Source organism: Rhinoderma darwinii, assembly GCF_050947455.1.
Source record: "Rhinoderma darwinii isolate aRhiDar2 chromosome 2 unlocalized genomic scaffold, aRhiDar2.hap1 SUPER_2_unloc_6, whole genome shotgun sequence".
Lineage (NCBI taxonomy): Eukaryota > Metazoa > Chordata > Amphibia > Anura > Rhinodermatidae > Rhinoderma > Rhinoderma darwinii.
Window position 1 is genome coordinate 436,696 of NW_027461729.1, and position 21,697 is coordinate 458,392.

General features: G+C 44.8%; 6 non-coding genes and 1 pseudogene across 6 annotated transcripts; all 7 read left to right on the top strand.

Annotated features, from left to right (window-relative positions):
* The first annotated feature begins 396 nt into the window (after nucleotides 1–396).
* Nucleotides 397–610, top strand: LOC142681793 (U2 spliceosomal RNA; annotated as a pseudogene).
* Nucleotides 611–7,171: 6,561 nt separating this feature from the next.
* On the top strand, nucleotides 7,172–7,358 carry LOC142681764 (U2 spliceosomal RNA). The gene has a single exon (XR_012853636.1). It is a non-coding gene; the product is annotated as a U2 spliceosomal RNA (small nuclear RNA).
* A 1,130-nt stretch (nucleotides 7,359–8,488) lies between these two features.
* Nucleotides 8,489–8,679, top strand: LOC142681558 (U2 spliceosomal RNA). The gene has a single exon (XR_012853451.1). It is a non-coding gene; the product is annotated as a U2 spliceosomal RNA (small nuclear RNA).
* Nucleotides 8,680–9,800: 1,121 nt separating this feature from the next.
* LOC142681559 (U2 spliceosomal RNA) lies at nucleotides 9,801–9,991 on the top strand. Its single transcript, XR_012853452.1, has one exon. It is a non-coding gene; the product is annotated as a U2 spliceosomal RNA (small nuclear RNA).
* A 1,119-nt stretch (nucleotides 9,992–11,110) lies between these two features.
* LOC142681699 (U2 spliceosomal RNA) lies at nucleotides 11,111–11,302 on the top strand. The gene has a single exon (XR_012853578.1). It is a non-coding gene; the product is annotated as a U2 spliceosomal RNA (small nuclear RNA).
* A 6,589-nt stretch (nucleotides 11,303–17,891) lies between these two features.
* Nucleotides 17,892–18,079, top strand: LOC142681767 (U2 spliceosomal RNA). The gene has a single exon (XR_012853639.1). It is a non-coding gene; the product is annotated as a U2 spliceosomal RNA (small nuclear RNA).
* A 1,121-nt stretch (nucleotides 18,080–19,200) lies between these two features.
* LOC142681700 (U2 spliceosomal RNA) lies at nucleotides 19,201–19,392 on the top strand. Its single transcript, XR_012853579.1, has one exon. It is a non-coding gene; the product is annotated as a U2 spliceosomal RNA (small nuclear RNA).
* The last annotated feature ends 2,305 nt before the right edge of the window (nucleotides 19,393–21,697 follow it).

Below are 21,697 nucleotides of genomic sequence, written 5' to 3' on the forward strand. Positions count from 1 at the left end.
TCCCTCTTTTGGCAAAGATGGCAGACCTGAAAGACTTGAATTATGAAGATATTTTATATGGACTATTTGGATGCCCAACCGCGAGCCAAAAGATAATAGCGTGGAAGACGATGAATTGCGCCAAAGAAGCTCTATGGAAGGCCAGGAACATCCTGATTTTTAAGCACGATGTTTTATCTACTGATGATGTTTTAGGTCTTTGTTTTAGCGAAATGTACATTTATTATTTATTAGACAAAAAAAGAAATGCCACCCTTCTAAATAAATGGTTTGTGAAAGAATGGAACTCCAACATATAAAGATTTGCCACCATGTCCCTTTTATGTAATGTAATGCAATGAAATATTGATTTTATTGTTATTCATTTGTACAAAAGTTGGTTTTATTGTAAACTGTATTTTTTTATGAAATAAACCATTGACACCCCTGAAAAGGGGTAGCCAACTTAAAAAAAAAATCTGTTCTTATCAGTTTAATATCTGATACGTCCCCTATCTGGGGACCATATATTAAATGGATTTTTAGAACAGGGAGATGGAAATAGAGCTTGCTCTGTCCACTCCACGCATTGACCTGGTATTGCAGTATTTCCAGGACCGGTGCACCCTTTCCTTATGTGTTTACTAAAATCAGATTCCAAAAGTGCTTTTTGTGTTTGCCATTGTTTTTGTCTTTCGGATGGGATCTCCCCTTTTAATCCCATTATTTCAACACCTGTTGGACAATGCATTTGTACAGTCATGTGTGATAATGAGCTAATTTATTAAATGCAATTAATTAATACATTGCCACCTCTTGTTTTGTGTCGTCTGTGTTTCTGTGTTTCCGGCATTTCACATTGGAACAGCTCATTCACCTTCCTTGTCTTCTCTCCGCCCTCCCTCCTAGGTAGGTTAAAGAGCTGCACCTGAGCCAGCCACTGATTGATGCAGCACCATAGTCAAATAGTGGAGTGGAGTAGGGGAACAGCAAACAGCCATTAAAGCAGCCAGCCCGCCCGCCCGCCCGTCACAATGGACCTACCTGTGTACACTAGATGGATGTGATGGAATGTACTGTGGTCCCTACATTTCAAGAAGAAGTAAGAATTGCAGTTGCAACAAACCCTTGCTTGCCTACAAAGAGAGCAGCAATTTGGATTTGTTACTATGTTACCTGGAAGAATAACAAACTGTGCAAGGATGGAGGTTGTAGGAGCAAGGAGAACAAGTTGTCTGTAAAGTTGGTGGATGCCTATTTTCCATTTTGCAGTCCCTTGTCTCCCTCTTGTGGCCTCCTGGAGGCAACTAGCTGTGCAAAAAAAAGACAGCCTGGGGGCCGGCTGTTGCAGTGTTGCCCTCTCAGGCAACACTGAGTGACTGACTGAGCCGCACCGTCTTATATAAAGTTCAGACGGAACTTTGCACGTGTCATAGTGGAGACCTCAGGAGCCAGAGCCAGCTTTCTGACATCATAATGGGGCCTCAGAGATAAAAGCCTGGGCCCAGGCAGTGTTGGTCAGTGCTGCTCCGCATGCAGCACTGGACTGGATTAAAGCTGATACAAGGTGTGAAAGGAGAAGGGGTGGCAGTGGGCATGCACTTACTGCTGCTGCTGCTGCTGCTGCCAGTGTTTGCACGGCAGGAGGGCATTTGGGCGTTGCCAGGAAGGCGTTTTTATGTCCTCCTCTTTCAGCACTGCATTGTGGTGCAAGCAAAATAAGCAAATCCTGTCTTGCTTCCTCTCCGGCCTTTATTCACCTCCCGCTTAGTAGCTGTGAGTGTGTGTGAGCCTGCAGGGCCCCATGGAATTGCCTAGGAGTAGGCTGAATCGCTGCAAGGGGTGAACAGCAGTATTGGGCAGGCTCGGTCAACGCGCGGCCCGTTCGGGTTATCGCTTCTTGGCCTTTTGGCTAAGATCAAGTGTAGTGCTGGTTACTTGTAGTCAGTGCTGCCTGGTCTTGGTTAGGAGGTGCTCAGGTACCCTCTCTCTCGGCCTCGGGGGATCGTCCAGGTTCGCCTGGACTTCACCCCCGTGCTGCTATTTGGGAGAGAGGCTTAGTCCTGAGCAACGGGTTGCGATCCATATACCCCCGTGTAGGTTTCGGCCGAAAAGGGGAGTTGCGCCTAACGTTGCGCCTACTACGGAGTAGCGTAACAATACCATACTCACCATGGACGAGGATCCATGTGAGATACCGGCTTATGCCCGGATTAAAAACACGATTCGTGTAGTTCTATCGGAGGAGAAGGCAACGACCTGCGGCTTAAAATTTGTGGTGGAGACCGTACTTGTTGGTATCTTCAACATCCAGAAGCGAGAAATTTTGGCGGTGCAGGATTACCCAAGAAGGAGGACATACGATGTTACTTTCATACAGAATGGAGTATTCCGAGATCTGCTGGCGGCTTATACGGTAAAAAATGACCCGAGACTGGACGGTGTTGATTTTTATGAGCACGTTATGGACATCACTAAAATGATAGTTATAAAGATGTACTGCCCTTTTGCCGACTTAAAAGAAGTGATGTCCTTTTTATTCCCTTATTTTAAAACTGTGAAATGTATTGGCAAAGTCATGAATGAGGTTGGTGTATGGACCTCAAAGTGGAGATTCAATGTAACATGTTATAAAGATGCCAATTTTACAGGAGGGATAATGTTGCCGCCAGCACGTTTTAAAATAGGTGATATGGCCGGAGACTTTTATTTTTCAGGGATGCCTCCATTCTGTAGGAAGTGCCAAAAGTACGGTCACACCAAGGAGTCTTGCGACAGCACCTGTAGGAACTGCGGCAGCTCTGAGCACGAGACCAAAACTTGCCCTCTGGGGAAAAGGTGCCGTTTTTGCAGCCGAGTTGGTCACCTCTATGCTACTTGTCCCCACAGATCTAAAGAGTTGGAACAACCCGAGGACCGGCCAAGGCGTCCCGAGCGGCCCGCAGGCCAGATCACCCCTGTACAAGGAGAGGAACCCCAAGGAGGCGAGCAAGACGATATGGATACCTCCAGCAGACCCCCCCAAACAGGTGACCCTAAAGAGCAGAGGCGACAAAAACGCAGAGCCAGTGATCAGCGGACGAAAGAGCCCCCCCAGGAGACTGGGGCACAGGGTAGTTCGGATGAAGCTGATCCTACTGGCCTGCAAGAGATGCTGGGTCAGCCTGTACCTGAGGCAGAGGTCCCGGGCGGAGCGGCAGCGCTCACTAAGAGACGTAGGGCGTACTCGGAGGTGGCAGCGGGGGTGCCGATGGGAGTACCTGCCAGGTTGAAGGCAGGGAAACCAGTTGACGTGCCCCCGGAAGCGACAGCTAAAGGTCCCCCCCCTTCTAGACAGTTGGGGGATATAGGGACAGCTGCCTCCGAGGTAAGCGTGGTCCCTGAGACGTCCGGAAGCGCGATTCCTGCCCCTATAGAAGGGGAGGGCGCTGCCAAAGATTGCCAAATCTTACCCGTTGAGTCCGTCTGGGACCCATTTTCAAGAAGTGCCTTAGGTGAGGGGGGTCAGCTGAGTGACGGGACTTCCTCTCAAACCTCATCGATGCGCACATTTGACTCGAGGAAAGATGATGATGAGAGCTCGAGTGGGGTGTCTGGCGACGCGGAGGACTGCTGAGGCCTCCTCGGGTAAGATAAAAATAGACTGTCTCTCTCCCTTTTCCTCATGGCTGAGTTATGTGGTCTTTCCTTTAATGTAAGAAGCGTGCACTCACAGACAAGAAGAGCTGCCCTTTTTAACTACCTTTCTGTTTTTACCGCCTCAGTGTTTTTCCTACAGGAATGCTGCATACCTCACCGCATGAATTATAAAAAATATGAGGAAGACTGGAGACTCGGACCTTCAGTGTGGTCCGGGTCCAATGAATCCAAAGCCGCAGGTGTCGCCATTTTATTCAAAGGGAACGTTTTAATTGATCGTTTTTATGAAATTTTACCAGGCAGAATTTTAATGGTCAAAGCTTTTATAAACGGTGTTAGATGGCAGTTTTTAAACTTTTATGGTTCTACAGACAAGAAGGAAAGAGCAAAAATGCTAGAAATTTTACCCCTTTTTATCAATGATTCAGAACCACTTATTTTAGCTGGTGATTTTAATTGTATTTTAAAGGGGGAACGCCGGTTCTCTAATTCAGTAAGTCGAAATTATGATAAAACCCCGTCTATTTTAAAAGATATTACAGTGGATTTTAAACTTACTGATGTTTTTAAAAAATGCAATAGGGATCTACCTGAAGAGGACGGCGTCACCTGGAGCAATGTAAACTGCAGCTCCAGGATTGATTTTATTTTTTGCTCTTATCAAATACTGCCTTTTAAATGTGATCTTAATTCTAACGTGTTTTCTGACCATAAACTTTTATATTTTAAAGTTAATTTGAACGATCAAAGGAGAACTCCGAAGAAAGCCTGGAAATTAAACGTATCCCTTTTAGAGGATCCGCAAATTTTATCCGATTTTATCACCTTTTATAAGGGCTGCAGACGGGTAAGACATCCCAATATGCTAATTGTTTCCTGGTGGGAAAAAATGAAAATAAAGATAAGAGATTTTTTTATTAAAGCTGGGATGAAGAAAGCAAAAGAAAAATTTGAATTTTATGCTAATTTAAATACCCGTCTGCAGACCCAATACAAGTTCAGAGAACAGGGTATGCATGTGGAGAAAGAGATCACCGAAATTAAAAAAGAAATCTCCCAGTGCCTGGAGCAGAGGGGAAAGGAGATAATCTTTCGCTCTAAGGTAAAACATCTTGAAGAAAATGAGACCTGCTCCAGGTACTTCTTCAAGAAAATAAATGATAAGCATACCCTGTTAAATGAGATAGATGGGGAAACAAATACCCAAAACATTTTAAAAAAGGTGCACGGTTTTTATGCGGATCTTTTTAATACAAAACATGTTGATGTTGATTTTATGAACGACTCATTGAAGGAGGTGGATGCTGTTTTAGATCCTGCTTCCCAAGTGTTTTTATTACAGGATATTACGGAACAGGAGATTTTAGAAACCACAAAGAGTTTTAAAACAGGTAAAGTCCCTGGCCCTGACGGTATACCTATAGAATTCTATGTTATATTTTATGGTATTTTAAAAGAGGATCTCCACCCCCTTTTTACCCAAGTTTTTAGAACAAAAGCCCTCCCGGGGTCCTGGAAGAAAGGCGAGGTGTCCCTGCTTTACAAAAAGGGGGACAAAACAGACATTAAAAATTGGAGGCCTATCACTTTGCTAAACTCTGACTACAAAGTAATGGCGAAGATATGTGCGAACAGATTAAAAGCAGTGATAGGCCAGATCATACACTCCAATCAGGTCTGTGGGATACCCGGGAGGAGTATATGGGATAATTTAAACCTTTTAAAAGATGTGATCAGTGACACGAAAGAGAGAGGAGGTAAAATGGCAATTTTATCTATAGATTTCGAGAAAGCCTTCGATAGAGTGTCACATTTTTATCTTTTTAAGGTTTTAGAAAAAATGGGTATACCGGAAGGTTTTTTACAGTCTCTGAAGGCCTTTTATGAAAATTGTACTAGCAAAATTTTAGTAAAGGGTTTTAAGACACAGGATGTCCTTTTAAATTCCGGAGTGAAGCAGGGGTGTCCCTTGTCCCCACTACTTTTTATTTGTGCGATCGAGCCTCTACTCTGCAGGTTAAGAAAGGATAAGCAGATAAGCGGAGTCCCCCTGCCGGGCGGGGGGGGACTAGAGGCTAAAGTGGTGGGGTACATGGACGATGTCGCGGTCCTTTGCAGGGACACCCTGTCATTACAGAAATCTTTTAAACAGATTTACCAATTCTGTTGCTCCTCCGGTTTTTTAGTCAATTTTAATAAAAGTAACATCTTAAATATCGGCAAAATGGTTTTAATGGACATTCCAGTCCCTGTGTCAGAGTCTGTACAAATTTTAGGAGTCTCCTTCAATGAGTCAAATAATGGTTTTACCAGTTGGGACTTGGTGGCACAAAAAGTCAATCAGAAAATTTGCATGTGGAACATGAGAAAGCTAACAATGGAGGGAAAGGTTTTAATTACAAAAATGGTGATTTTACCTATTTTATTATATTTAAGTATGGTATTCCCTCCCCCTGAGATTTTATTGAAAAAAATAATTAAAGCATGTTTCACATTTTTATGGAACTCCAGGATGGAAAAGCTCAGGAGAGAGAAGGTAATATTACCCAAACCAATGGGGGGGAAAGATTTCCCCGATATAAAAGCATTCCTTTTAATAAAATTTTTTACTTTATGTCTTAATGCAGTTTTTAAGGAACATTACTGGTCATATTTTATACGTTTTAACACAGGTTATTTTATGAGGAGGAACGGTTGGTTCTCCACGGTTTTAAGCTCCCCGTATGCTTTTAACCTTTCTGGCCAGTATAAGATTTTAGAAAAAATTGTAAACCTTTTTAACTTAAAAGACAAAAATATTAACGAAGTAAAAAATAGTAAAGGAATTTTAAAAAAGATAAAAGAAAATGTTTTAGTAGCTCCCATCAGTAATTTTAATGAACAAAAATGTAAAGAAATATGGAAGATGGTGAGCGCTAAATATCTTTTTAACCCACAGAAAGATCTGGCCTGGAGCTGTGCCCACGAGTGTCTTCCATGCCGGGCATTCCAGCATCGAAGGGGACTGACCAACTCGGCTGCGTGTCCAAGGGGAGGATGTAGAGATGACGAGACAGTCTACCACCTATTCTGGGAATGTTTTTACGCGAAATTGATATGGACAAGAATCCTCCCCTTGGTACAGAAGATTACAGGACTTCGGAGATACACAAGTGATGGCGTTTTATATGGATGCCTGGAATGCCCAACACAGACTCGAAAAATGATGGCATGGAAGATCACCAACTGCGTAAAAGCAGCTCTGTGGGCGGCCAGAAACATTTTATTATTTAAGTGTGAAGTTTTAGCTGTGGAAGATGTTTTAGCCATTTGTCTTAATGAAATGTACAAATATTTTCTTTTAGATAAAAAACTCTCTCCTGTTTTATGTAGAAAATGGTTTTTAAGTGAATGGAGTTCCATAATATGATGCCACCAAGTGCCCTTTTATAAATTGTTTTTATTTGACAATTTGTATTTATCTGTATTAAAAAACCATGATTGTAAATTTATGTAAATTTTTGTTGAAATGTATTGATTTATTGTAAATTTGTTCAAAATTTTAAATAAACGGTTACCTCCTTTGTTGGGGTAGTCAACTCAAAAAATCTGTTCTTATCAGTTTAATATCTGATACGTCCCCTATCTGGGGACCATATATTAAATGGATTTTTAGAACAGGGAGATGGAAATAGAGCTTGCTCTGTCCACTCCACGCATTGACCTGGTATTGCAGTATTTCCAGGACCGGTGCACCCTTTCCTTATGTGTTTACTAAAATCAGATTCCAAAAGTGCTTTTTGTGTTTGCCATTGTTTTTGTCTTTCGGATGGGATCTCCCCTTTTAATCCCATTATTTCAACACCTGTTGGACAATGCATTTGTACAGTCATGTGTGATAATGAGCTAATTTATTAAATACAATTAATTAATACATTGCCACCTCTTGTTTTGTGTCGTCTGTGTTTCTGTGTTTCCGGCATTTCACATTGGAACAGCTCATTCACCTTCCTTGTCTTCTCTCCGCCCTCCCTCCTAGGTAGGTTAAAGAGCTGCACCTGAGCCAGCCACTGATTGATGCAGCACCATAGTCAAATAGTGGAGTGGAGTAGGGGAACAGCAAACAGCCATTAAAGCAGCCAGCCCGCCCGCCCGCCCGTCACAATGGACCTACCTGTGTACACTAGATGGATGTGATGGAAAGTACTGTGGTCCCTACATTTCAAGAAGAAGTAAGAATTGCAGTTGCAACAAACCCTTGCTTGCCTACAAAGAGAGCAGCAATTTGGATTTGTTACTATGTTACCTGGAAGAATAACAAACTGTGCAAGGATGGAGGTTGTAGGAGCAAGGAGAACAAGTTGTCTGTAAAGTTGGTGGATGCCTATTTTCCATTTTGCAGTCCCTTGTCTCCCTCTTGTGGCCTCCTGGAGGCAACTAGCTGTGCAAAAAAAAGACAGCCTGGGGGCCGGCTGTTGCAGTGTTGCCCTCTCAGGCAACACTGAGTGACTGACTGAGCCGCACCGTCTTATATAAAGTTCAGACGGAACTTTGCACGTGTCATAGTGGAGACCTCAGGAGCCAGAGCCAGCTTTCTGACATCATAATGGGGCCTCAGAGATAAAAGCCTGGGCCCAGGCAGTGTTGGTCAGTGCTGCTCAGCAGGCAGCACTGGACTGGATTAAAGCTGATACAAGGTGTGAAAGGAGAAGGGGTGGCAGTGGGCATGCACTTACTGCTGCTGCTGCTGCTGCTGCTGCTGCTGCCAGTGTTTGCACGGCAGGAGGGCATTTGGGCGTTGCCAGGAAGGCGTTTTTATGTTGATTCCTCCTCTTTCAGCACTGCATTGTGGTGCAAGCAAAAGAAGCAAAACGCGCGGCACGTTCGGGTTATCGCTTCTCGGCCTTTTGGCTAAGATCAAGTGTAGTATCTGTTCTTATCAGTTTAATATCTGATACGTCCCCTATCTGGGGACCATATATTAAATGGATTTTTAGAACAGGGAGATGGAAATAGAGCTTGCTCTGTCCACTCCACGCATTGACCTGGTATTGCAGTATTTCCAGGACCGGTGCACCCTTTCCTTATGTGTTTACTAAAATCAGATTCCAAAAGTGCTTTTTGTGTTTGCCATTATTTTTGTCTTTCGGATGGGATCTCCCCTTTTAATCCCATTATTTCAACACCTGTTGGACAATGCATTTGTACAGTCATGTGTGATAATGAGCTAATTTATTAAATGCAATTAATTAATACATTGCCACCTCTTGTTTTGTGTCGTCTGTGTTTCTGTGTTTCCGGCATTTCACATTGGAACAGCTCATTCACCTTCCTTGTCTTCTCTCCGCCCTCCCTCCTAGGTAGGTTAAAGAGCTGCACCTGAGCCAGCCACTGATTGATGCAGCACCATAGTCAAATAGTGGAGTGGAGTAGGGGAACAGCAAACAGCCATTAAAGCAGCCAGCCCGCCCGCCCGCCCGTCACAATGGACCTACCTGTGTACACTAGATGGATGTGATGGAATGTACTGTGGTCCCTACATTTCAAGAAGAAGTAAGAATTGCAGTTGCAACAAACCCTTGCTTGCCTACAAAGAGAGCAGCAATTTGGATTTGTTACTATGTTACCTGGAAGAATAACAAACTGTGCAAGGATGGAGGTTGTAGGAGCAAGGAGAACAAGTTGTCTGTAAAGTTGGTGGATGCCTATTTTCCATTTTGCAGTCCCTTGTCTCCCTCTTGTGGCCTCCTGGAGGCAACTAGCTGTGCAAAAAAAAGACAGCCTGGGGGCCGGCTGTTGCAGTGTTGCCCTCTCAGGCAACACTGAGTGACTGACTGAGCTGCACCGTCTTATATAAAGTTCAGACGGAACTTTGCACGTGTCATAGTGGAGACCTCAGGAGCCAGAGCCAGCTTTCTGACATCATAATGGGGCCTCAGAGATAAAAGCCTGGGCCCAGGCAGTGTTGGTCAGTGCTGCTCAGCAGGCAGCACTGGACTGGATTAAAGCTGATACAAGGTGTGAAAGGAGAAGGGGTGGCAGTGGGCATGCACTTACTGCTGCTGCTGCTGCTGCTGCCAGTGTTTGCACGGCAGGAGGGCATTTGGGCGTTGCCAGGAAGGCGTTTTTATGTCGATTCCTCCTCTTTCAGCACTGCATTGTGGTGCAAGCAAAAGAAGCAAAACGCGCGGCACGTTCGGGTTATCGCTTCTCGGCCTTTTGGCTAAGATCAAGTGTAGTATCTGTTCTTATCAGTTTAATATCTGATACGTCCCCTATCTGGGGACCATATATTAAATGGATTTTTAGAACAGGGAGATGGAAATAGAGCTTGCTCTGTCCACTCCACGCATTGACCTGGTATTGCAGTATTTCCAGGACCGGTGCACCCTTTCCTTATGTGTTTACTAAAATCAGATTCCAAAAGTGCTTTTTGTGTTTGCCATTGCTTTTGTCTTTCGGATGGGATCTCCCCTTTTAATCCCATTATTTCAACACCTGTTGGACAATGCATTTGTACAGTCATGTGTGATAATGAGCTAATTTATTAAATGCAATTAATTAATACATTGCCACCTCTTGTTTTGTGTCGTCTGTGTTTCTGTGTTTCCGGCATTTCACATTGGAACAGCTCATTCACCTTCCTTGTCTTCTCTCCGCCCTCCCTCCTAGGTAGGTTAAAGAGCTGCACCTGAGCCAGCCACTGATTGATGCAGCACCATAGTCAAATAGTGGAGTGGAGTAGGGGAACAGCAAACAGCCATTAAAGCAGCCAGCCCGCCCGCCCGCCCGCCCGTCACAATGGACCTACCTGTGTACACTAGATGGATGTGATGGAATGTACTGTGGTCCCTACATTTCAAGAAGAAGTAAGAATTGCAGTTGCAACAAACCCTTGCTTGCCTACAAAGAGAGCAGCAATTTGGATTTGTTACTATGTTACCTGGAAGAATAACAAACTGTGCAAGGATGGAGGTTGTAGGAGCAAGGAGAACAAGTTGTCTGTAAAGTTGGTGGATGCCTATTTTCCATTTTGCAGTCCCTTGTCTCCCTCTTGTGGCCTCCTGGAGGCAACTAGCTGTGCAAAAAAAAGACAGCCTGGGGGCCGGCTGTTGCAGTGTTGCCCTCTCAGGCAACACTGAGTGACTGACTGAGCCGCACCGTCTTATATAAAGTTCAGACGGAACTTTGCACGTGTCATAGTGGAGACCTCAGGAGCCAGAGCCAGCTTTCTGACATCATAATGGGGCCTCAGAGATAAAAGCCTGGGCCCAGGCAGTGTTGGTCAGTGCTGCTCAGCAGGCAGCACTGGACTGGATTAAAGCTGATACAAGGTGTGAAAGGAGAAGGGGTGGCAGTGGGCATGCACTTACTGCTGCTGCTGCTGCCAGTGTTTGCACGGCAGGAGGGCATTTGGGCGTTGCCAGGAAGGCGTTTTTATGTCGATTCCTCCTCTTTCAGCACTGCATTGTGGTGCAAGCAAAAGAAGCAAAACGCGCGGCACGTTCGGGTTATCGCTTCTCGGCCTTTTTGGCTAAGATCAAGTGTAGTATCTGTTCTTATCAGTTTAATATCTGATACGTCCCCTATCTGGGGACCATATATTAAATGGATTTTTAGAACAGGGAGATGGAAATAGAGCTTGCTCTGTCCACTCCACGCATTGACCTGGTATTGCAGTATTTCCAGGACCGGTGCACCCTTTCCTTATGTGTTTACTAAAATCAGATTCCAAAAGTGCTTTTTGTGTTTGCCATTGTTTTTGTCTTTCGGATGGGATCTCCCCTTTTAATCCCATTATTTCAACACCTGTTGGACAATGCACTTGTACAGTCATGTGTGATAATGAGCTAATTTATTAAATGCAATTAATTAATACATTGCCACCTCTTGTTTTGTGTCGTCTGTGTTTCTGTGTTTCCGGCATTTCACATTGGAACAGCTCATTCACCTTCCTTGTCTTCTCTCCGCCCTCCCTCCTAGGTAGGTTAAAGAGCTGCACCTGAGCCAGCCACTGATTGATGCAGCACCATAGTCAAATAGTGGAGTGGAGTAGGGGAACAGCAAACAGCCATTAAAGCAGCCAGCCCGCCCGCCCGCCCGTCACAATGGACCTACCTGTGTACACTAGATGGATGTGATGGAATGTACTGTGGTCCCTACATTTCAAGAAGAAGTAAGAATTGCAGTTGCAACAAACCCTTGCTTGCCTACAAAGAGAGCAGCAATTTGGATTTGTTACTATGTTACCTGGAAGAATAACAAACTGTGCAAGGATGGAGGTTGTAGGAGCAAGGAGAACAAGTTGTCTGTAAAGTTGGTGGATGCCTATTTTCCATTTTGCAGTCCCTTGTCTCCCTCTTGTGGCCTCCTGGAGGCAACTAGCTGTGCAAAAAAAAGACAGCCTGGGGGCCGGCTGTTGCAGTGTTGCCCTCTCAGGCAACACTGAGTGACTGACTGAGCCGCACCGTCTTATATAAAGTTCAGACGGAACTTTGCACGTGTCATAGTGGAGACCTCAGGAGCCAGAGCCAGCTTTCTGACATCATAATGGGGCCTCAGAGATAAAAGCCTGGGCCCAGGCAGTGTTGGTCAGTGCTGCTCAGCAGGCAGCACTGGACTGGATTAAAGCTGATACAAGGTGTGAAAGGAGAAGGGGTGGCAGTGGGCATGCACTTTCTGCTGCTGCTGCTGCTGCTGCCAGTGTTTGCACGGCAGGAGGGCATTTGGGCGTTGCCAGGAAGGCATTTTTATGTCGATTCCTCCTCTTTCAGCACTGCATTGTGGTGCAAGCAAAAGAAGCAAATCCTGTCTTGCTTCCTCTCCGGCCTTTATTCACCTCCCGCTTAGTAGCTGTGAGTGTGTGTGAGCCTTCAGGGCCCCATGGAATTGCCTAGGAGTAGGCTGAATCGCTGCAAGGGGTGAACAGCAGTATTGGGCAGGCTCGGTCAACGCGCGGCCCGTTCGGGTTATCGCTTCTCGGCCTTCTGGCTGAGATCAAGTGTAGTTCTGATTACTTGTAGTCAGTGCTGCCTGGTCTTGGTTAGGAGGTGCTCAGGTACCCTCTCTCTCGGCCTCGGGGGATCGTCCAGGTTCGCCTGGACTTCACCCCCGTGCTGCTATTTGGGAGAGAGGCTTAGTCCTGAGCAACGAGTTGCGATCCACATACCCCCGTGTAGGCTTCGGCCGAAAAGGGGAAGGCTGCGTAGACGTTACGTCACCAACGGGTGGCGTGACTATTCCAAAAAAATAAAAGATTCACTATGGATGAAAATCCAGGTGACATACCGGCGTATGCCCGGATTAAGAATACTGTGCGAGTTATTCTTTCGGAGGAGAAGGCGACGACTTGTGGCTTGAAATTCGTGGTGGAGACCGTGCTTGTTGGCATTTTCAATGTCCAAAAGAGGGAGATTTTGGCAGTGCAGGACTACCCAAGAAGAAGAACCTATGATATCACATTTATACAGAATGGAGTATTCCAAGATCTGCTGGCGGCATATGCAGTAAAAAAGGACCCGAGACTGGACGGAGTGGATTTTTACGAGCATGTTTTGGACATCACAAAAATGATTGTTATTAAAATGTACTGCCCATTTGCTGACGTAAAAGATGTGATGTCCTTTTTATCCCCCTATTTTAAAACGGTAAAGTGTATTGGCAAAGTCATGAATGAGGTTGGGGTCTGGACCTCTAAATGGAGATTTCTAGTGACATGCTACAGAGATGCCAATTTTACAGGAGGGATAATGCTGCCGCCAGCACGTTTTAAATTAGGAGATATGGCAGGAGACTTTTATTTTTCAGGGATGCCTCCATTCTGTAGGAAATGCCAAAAGTACGGTCACACCAATGAGTCCTGCGAGAGCACCTGTAGGAACTGTGGCAGCTCTGAGCACGAGGCCAAAACTTGCCCTCTGGGGAAAAGGTGTCGATATTGCAGCCGAGTTGGTCACCTTTTTGCATTTTGTCCCCACAGATCGGAACAACCCGAGGTCCGGCCGAGGCGTCCCGAGCAGCCAGCAGGCCAGATCGTACCCCCAGAAGGAGAGGAACCCCAAGGAGAAGGTCAGGATGAGATGGATACCTCTAGCAGACCCCCCCAAACAGGTGACCCAAAAGAGCAGAGACGGAACAAGCGTCGATCCAGTGATCAGCGGACGAAAAAGCCCCCCCAGGAAACTGGGGAGACGGGTAGTTCGGATGAAGCTGATCCTACTGGTCCGCAAGAGATGCTGGGTCAGCCTGTACCTGAGGCAGAGGACCCGGGCGGAGCGGCAGCGACACACAAGCGACGTAGGGCGTACTCGGAGGTGGCAGCGGGGGTGCCGATGGAAGTACCTGCATTGGCGAAGGCAGGGAAACCACTGGACGTGCCCCCGAAAGTGACAACTAAAGGTCCACCCCCTTCTAACCAGTTGGGGGATACACGGACAGCTGCCTCCGAGGTGACGGAGGTCCCAGAGACGTCAGGGAGCGCAATTCCTGCCCCTATCGAAGGGGAGGTCGCTGCCAAAAAAGCTCCTGCAGACGAAATATTGCCCGTGGAGTCCGTATGGGATCCATTCATGATCAGTGCCTCAGGTTTGGCAGGGGGTCAGCTAAGTGATGGGAGTTCCTCTCCTACCTTCTCCATTTTTTCCGTGGACTCCAGAATCGAAGGCTATGAGAGTCCCAGTGGGGTCTCTGGCGATGCGGAGGACTGCTGAGGCCACCTCGGGTAAGATTATAAAGACTGTCTCTCTCCCTTTTCCTCATGGCTGAGTTATGTGGTCTTTCCTTAAATGTAAGAAGCGTGCATTCTAAGACAAGAAGAGCTGCCCTGTTTGATTACCTCTCTATTCTTACCGCGTCAGTTTTTTTCCTACAGGAATGCTGCATCCCACATCGCATGGACTATAAAAAATATGAAAGAGATTGGAGACTCGGACCTTCGGTGTGGTCCGGGTCTAACGAATCTAAAGCCGCAGGTGTCGCCATTTTATTTAAAGGGAACGTTTTAATTGACAGTTTTTATGAAATTTTACCAGGCAGAATTTTAATGGTCAAAGCTTTTATAGACGGTATTAAATGGCAGTTTTTAAACTTTTATGGTTCTCCTGAGAGAAATGAAAGAGCTAGAATGCTAGAGATTTTACCCCTTTTTATTAATGATTCAGAACCACTTGTTTTAGCGGGTGATTTTAATTGTATTTTAAAGGGGGAACGCCGGTTCTCTAATTCAGTAAGCAGGAACTATGACAAGACCTCGTCAATTTTAAAAGATATTGTTACTGATTTTAAACTCACCGATGTTTTTAAAAAATGTAACAGGGATTTATGTGAAGAGGCCGGCGTTACCTGGAGCAACGTGACCTGCAGCTCCAGGATAGATTTTATCTTCTGCTCTTATCAAATACTGCCTTTTAAATGTGATATTAACTCAAACGTCTTTTCTGACCATAAGTTATTGTATTTTAAAGTGAAATGTGATAACCAAAGAAGAACTCCGAAAAAAGCCTGGAAATTAAACGTATCCCTTTTAGAAGATCCGCAAATTTTAGCTGATTTTATTACCTTTTACAAAGGCTGCAGACGGGTAAGACATCCCAATATGCCCATCGTCACCTGGTGGGAAAAAATGAAAGTTAAAATAAGAGATTTTTTTATTAAGATTGGGATGAGAAAAGCAAAAGAGAAATGCAAATTTTATGCAAATTTAAATACCCGTCTGCAGACCCAATATAAATTCAGAGAACAGGGTATGCTGGTGGACAAGGAGATCATTGAGATTAAAAAAGAGATCTCCCAGTGCCTGGAGCAGAGGGGAAAAGAAATAATATTTCGCTGTAAGGTAAAACATCTTGAGGAGAACGAGACCTGCTCCAGGTACTTTTTTAAGAAAATCAATGATAAGCATACCCTGTTGGATAATATTGAAGGTGAAACAAATACCCAAAATATTTTAAAAAAGGTACATGGGTTTTATGCGGATCTTTTTAATGTTAAAAACATTGACAATGCTTTTATGAATGACTCATTGAAGGAGGTTGATGCTGTTTTAGATCCTGTCTCCCAAAACTTTTTATTACAGGAGATTTCAGAACAAGAAATTTTAGAAACTACCAAGAGTTTTAAAACAGGTAAAGTCCCTGGTCCTGATGGTATACCCATAGAGTTTTATGTTCTATTTTACGGTGTTTTAAAGGAAGATCTCCACTCTCTTTTTACACAAGTTTTTAGAACAAAAGCCCTCCCGGGGTCCTGGAAGAAAGGTGAGGTGTCCCTGCTGTACAAAAAGGGGGACAAAACCGACATTAAAAACTGGAGACCAATTACACTGCTAAATTGCGACTACAAGATAATGGCTAAGATTTGTGCAAATAGATTAAAAGCAGTCGTAAACAAAATAATTCACTCCAACCAGGTCTGTGGGATACCCGGGAGGAGCATATGGGATAACCTGAACCTTTTAAAAGATGTTATTAATGACACAAAGGAGAAGAAAGGCAAAATGGCAGTTTTAACAATCGACTTTGAGAAAGCCTTTGACAGAGTGTCACACTTTTATCTTTTTAAGGTTTTAGAGAAAATGGGTATACCGGAAGGTTTTATACAGTCTCTGAAGGCCTTTTATGACAACTGCACTAGCAAGATTTTAGTCAAAGGTTTTAAAACACAGGATGTCCTTTTAAATTCCGGAGTGAAGCAGGGGTGTCCCTTGTCCCCACTACTTTTTATTTGTGCAATTGAGCCTCTACTGTGCACCTTGAGGAAAAGCAAACAGATACGTGGAGTCCCCCTGCCGGGCGGGGGGGGACTAGAGGCAAAGGTAGTGGGGTACATGGATGATGTCGCGGTACTGTGTAGGGACACCCTATCACTACAAACAACTTTAAGACAGATCTATAAGTTTTGTTGCTCCTCCGGTTTTAAAGTCAATTTTAATAAAAGTAACATTTTAAACATTGGCAATATGATTTTACAGGACATTCCAGTCCCTGTGTCAGAGACTGTGCAGATTTTAGGGGTCTCCTTCAATGAGTTAAACAATGGTTTTAACAGTTGGGACTTGGTGGCACAAAAAGTTAATAAAAAGATTTGTATGTGGAATTTGAGAAAGCTGACCATGGAGGGAAAAGTTTTAATTACCAAAATGGTGATTTTACCGATTTTATTATATTTGAGTATGGTTTTCCCTCCCCCTGATATTTTATTAAAAAAAATAAATAAAGCTTGTTTTACATTTTTATGGAACTCCAAAATGGAAAAACTCAGGAGAGAGAAGGTGATGATGCCAAAACTAATGGGTGGTAAGGATTTCCCTGACATAAAGACCTTTCTTTTAATCAAATTTTTTACTGCATGTCTTAACGCTGCTTTTAAGGATCACTACTGGTCATATTTTATCCGTTTTAACACCGGGTATTTTATGAGGAGGAACGGATGGTTCTCCACGGTTTTAAGCTCCCCGTATGCTTTTAACCTCCCTGACCAGTACAAGATTTTAGAGAAAATTGTGAACCTTTTTAACTTGAAAGGCAAGAAAATTGAAGATGTGCAAAATAGTAAAAGTGTTTTAAAAAAGATAAAAGAAAATGTTTTAGTAGCCCCCATTAGTAATTTTAGTGAACAAAAGTGCAAACAAATATGGAGAATGGTAAATATTAATTATCTTTTTAATCCTCAGAAAGATCTGGCCTGGAGTTGTGCCCACGAGTGTCTTCCATGCCGGGCATTCCAGCATCGAAGGGGACTGACCAACTCGGCTGCGTGTCCAAGGGGAGGTTGCAGAGATGATGAGACAGTCTACCACCTTTTCTGGCAGTGCTACTACGCGCAATTGGTGTGGTCAAGAATCCTCCCCTTGGCACAGAAGATTACAGGACTACAGAGATTTACTAGCGATGGCGTTTTTTATGGATGTCTGGAATGCCCAACACAGACCCGAAAAATGATGGCATGGAAGATCACTAACTGCGTCAAAGCAGCTCTGTGGGCGGCCAGAAACATCCTTTTATTTAAACATGACGTTTTAACTGTGGATGATGTTTTAGCCATTTGTTTAAGTGAGATGCACAAGTATTTTCTTTTAGATAAAAAACTCTCTCCTGTTTTATGTAGAAAATGGTTTTTTAGTGAATGGAGTTCCATAATTTGATGCCACCAAGTGCCCTTTTATAAGTTATGTGATTTTATCTGATAACTTGTATTTATTATTATACCATTGTTGTAAACCCTGTGTATTTATTGATTTATTGTAAAAATGTAAAAACTTGTAAATCCTTTCTTTGTCGAAAATTTTAAATAAACGGTTACCTCCTTTGTTGGGGTAGTCAACTCAAAAAAATCTGTTCTTATCAGTTTAATATCTGATACGTCCCCTATCTGGGGACCATATATTAAATGGATTTTTAGAACAGGGAGATGGAAATAGAGCTTGCTCTGTCCACTCCACGCATTGACCTGGTATTGCAGTATTTCCAGGACCGGTGCACCCTTTCCTTATGTGTTTACTAAAATCAGATTCCAAAAGTGCTTTTTGTGTTTGCCATTATTTTTGTCTTTCGGATGGGATCTCCCCTTTTAATCCCATTATTTCAACACCTGTTGGACAATGCATTTGTACAGTCATGTGTGATAATGAGCTAATTTATTAAATGCAATTAATTAATACATTGCCACCTCTTGTTTTGTGTCGTCTGTGTTTCTGTGTTTCCGGCATTTCACATTGGAACAGCTCATTCACCTTCCTTGTCTTCTCTCCGCCCTCCCTCCTAGGTAGGTTAAAGAGCTGCACCTGAGCCAGCCACTGATTGATGCAGCACCATAGTCAAATAGTGGAGTGGAGTAGGGGAACAGCAAACAGCCATTAAAGCAGCCAGCCCGCCCGCCCGCCCGTCACAATGGACCTACCTGTGTACACTAGATGGATGTGATGGAATGTACTGTGGTCCCTACATTTCAAGAAGAAGTAAGAATTGCAGTTGCAACAAACCCTTGCTTGCCTACAAAGAGAGCAGCAATTTGGATTTGTTACTATGTTACCTGGAAGAATAACAAACTGTGCAAGGATGGAGGTTGTAGGAGCAAGGAGAACAAGTTGTCTGTAAAGTTGGTGGATGCCTATTTTCCATTTTGCAGTCCCTTGTCTCCCTCTTGTGGCCTCCTGGAGGCAACTAGCTGTGCAAAAAAAAGACAGCCTGGGGGCCGGCTGTTGCAGTGTTGCCCTCTCAGGCAACACTGAGTGACTGACTGAGCTGCACCGTCTTATATAAAGTTCAGACGGAACTTTGCACGTGTCATAGTGGAGACCTCAGGAGCCAGAGCCAGCTTTCTGACATCATAATGGGGCCTCAGAGATAAAAGCCTGGGCCCAGGCAGTGTTGGTCAGTGCTGCTCAGCAGGCAGCACTGGACTGGATTAAAGCTGATACAAGGTGTGAAAGGAGAAGGGGTGGCAGTGGGCATGCACTTACTGCTGCTGCTGCTGCTGCTGCCAGTGTTTGCACGGCAGGAGGGCATTTGGGCGTTGCCAGGAAGGCGTTTTTATGTCGATTCCTCCTCTTTCAGCACTGCATTGTGGTGCAAGCAAAAGAAGCAAAACGCGCGGCACGTTCGGGTTATCGCTTCTCGGCCTTTTTGGCTAAGATCAAGTGTAGTATCTGTTCTTATCAGTTTAATATCTGATACGTCCCCTATCTGGGGACCATATATTAAATGGATTTTTAGAACAGGGAGATGGAAATAGAGCTTGCTCTGTCCACTCCACGCATTGACCTGGTATTGCAGTATTTCCAGGACCGGTGCACCCTTTCCTTATGTGTTTACTAAAATCAGATTCCAAAAGTGCTTTTTGTGTTTGCCATTGTTTTTGTCTTTCGGATGGGATCTCCCCTTTTAATCCCATTATTTCAACACCTGTTGGACAATGCACTTGTACAGTCATGTGTGATAATGAGCTAATTTATTAAATGCAATTAATTAATACATTGCCACCTCTTGTTTTGTGTCGTCTGTGTTTCTGTGTTTCCGGCATTTCACATTGGAACAGCTCATTCACCTTCCTTGTCTTCTCTCCGCCCTCCCTCCTAGGTAGGTTAAAGAGCTGCACCTGAGCCAGCCACTGATTGATGCAGCACCATAGTCAAATAGTGGAGTGGAGTAGGGGAACAGCAAACAGCCATTAAAGCAGCCAGCCCGCCCGCCCGCCCGTCACAATGGACCTACCTGTGTACACTAGATGGATGTGATGGAATGTACTGTGGTCCCTACATTTCAAGAAGAAGTAAGAATTGCAGTTGCAACAAACCCTTGCTTGCCTACAAAGAGAGCAGCAATTTGGATTTGTTACTATGTTACCTGGAAGAATAACAAACTGTGCAAGGATGGAGGTTGTAGGAGCAAGGAGAACAAGTTGTCTGTAAAGTTGGTGGATGCCTATTTTCCATTTTGCAGTCCCTTGTCTCCCTCTTGTGGCCTCCTGGAGGCAACTAGCTGTGCAAAAAAAAGACAGCCTGGGGGCCGGCTGTTGCAGTGTTGCCCTCTCAGGCAACACTGAGTGACTGACTGAGCCGCACCGTCTTATATAAAGTTCAGACGGAACTTTGCACGTGTCATAGTGGAGACCTCAGGAGCCAGAGCCAGCTTTCTGACATCATAATGGGGCCTCAGAGATAAAAGCCTGGGCCCAGGCAGTGTTGGTCAGTGCTGCTCAGCAGGCAGCACTGGACTGGATTAAAGCTGATACAAGGTGTGAAAGGAGAAGGGGTGGCAGTGGGCATGCACTTTCTGCTGCTGCTGCTGCTGCTGCCAGTGTTTGCACGGCAGGAGGGCATTTGGGCGTTGCCAGGAAGGCATTTTTATGTCGATTCCTCCTCTTTCAGCACTGCATTGTGGTGCAAGCAAAAGAAGCAAATCCTGTCTTGCTTCCTCTCCGGCCTTTATTCACCTCCCGCTTAGTAGCTGTGAGTGTGTGTGAGCCTTCAGGGCCCCATGGAATTGCCTAGGAGTAGGCTGAATCGCTGCAAGGGGTGAACAGCAGTATTGGGCAGGCTCGGTCAACGCGCGGCCCGTTCGGGTTATCGCTTCTCGGCCTTCTGGCTGAGATCAAGTGTAGTTCTGATTACTTGTAGTCAGTGCTGCCTGGTCTTGGTTAGGAGGTGCTCAGGTACCCTCTCTCTCGGCCTCGGGGGATCGTCCAGGTTCGCCTGGACTTCACCCCCGTGCTGCTATTTGGGAGAGAGGCTTAGTCCTGAGCAACGAGTTGCGATCCACATACCCCCGTGTAGGCTTCGGCCGAAAAGGGGAGGCTGCGTAGACGTTACGTCACCAACGGGTGGCGTGACTATTCCAAAAAAATAAAAGATTCACTATGGATGAAAATCCAGGTGACATACCGGCGTATGCCCGGATTAAGAATACCGTGCGAGTTATTCTTTCGGAGGAGAAGGCGACGACTTGTGGCTTGAAATTCGTGGTGGAGACCGTGCTTGTTGGCATTTTCAATGTCCAAAAGAGGGAGATTTTGGCAGTGCAGGACTACCCAAGAAGAAGAACCTATGACATCACATTTATACAGAATGGAGTATTCCAAGATCTGCTGGCGGCATATGCAGTAAAAAAGGACCCGAGACTGGACGGAGTGGATTTTTATGAGCATGTTTTGGACATCACAAAAATGATTGTTATTAAGATGTACTGCCCATTTGCTGACGTAAAAGATGTGATGTCCTTTTTATCCCCCTATTTTAAAACGGTAAAGTGTATTGGCAAAGTCATGAATGAGGTTGGGGTCTGGACCTCTAAATGGAGATTCTTAGTGACATGCTACAGAGATGCCAATTTTACAGGAGGGATAATGCTGCCGCCAGCACGTTTTAAATTAGGAGATATGGCAGGAGATTTTTACTTTTCAGGGATGCCTCCATTCTGTAGGAAATGCCAAAAGTACGGTCACACCAATGAGTCCTGCGAGAGCACCTGTAGGAACTGTGGCAGCTCTGAGCACGAGGCCAAAACTTGCCCTCTGGGGAAAAGGTGTCGATATTGCAGCCGAGTTGGTCACCTTTTTGCATTTTGTCCCCACAGATCGGAACAACCCGAGGTCCGGCCGAGGCGTC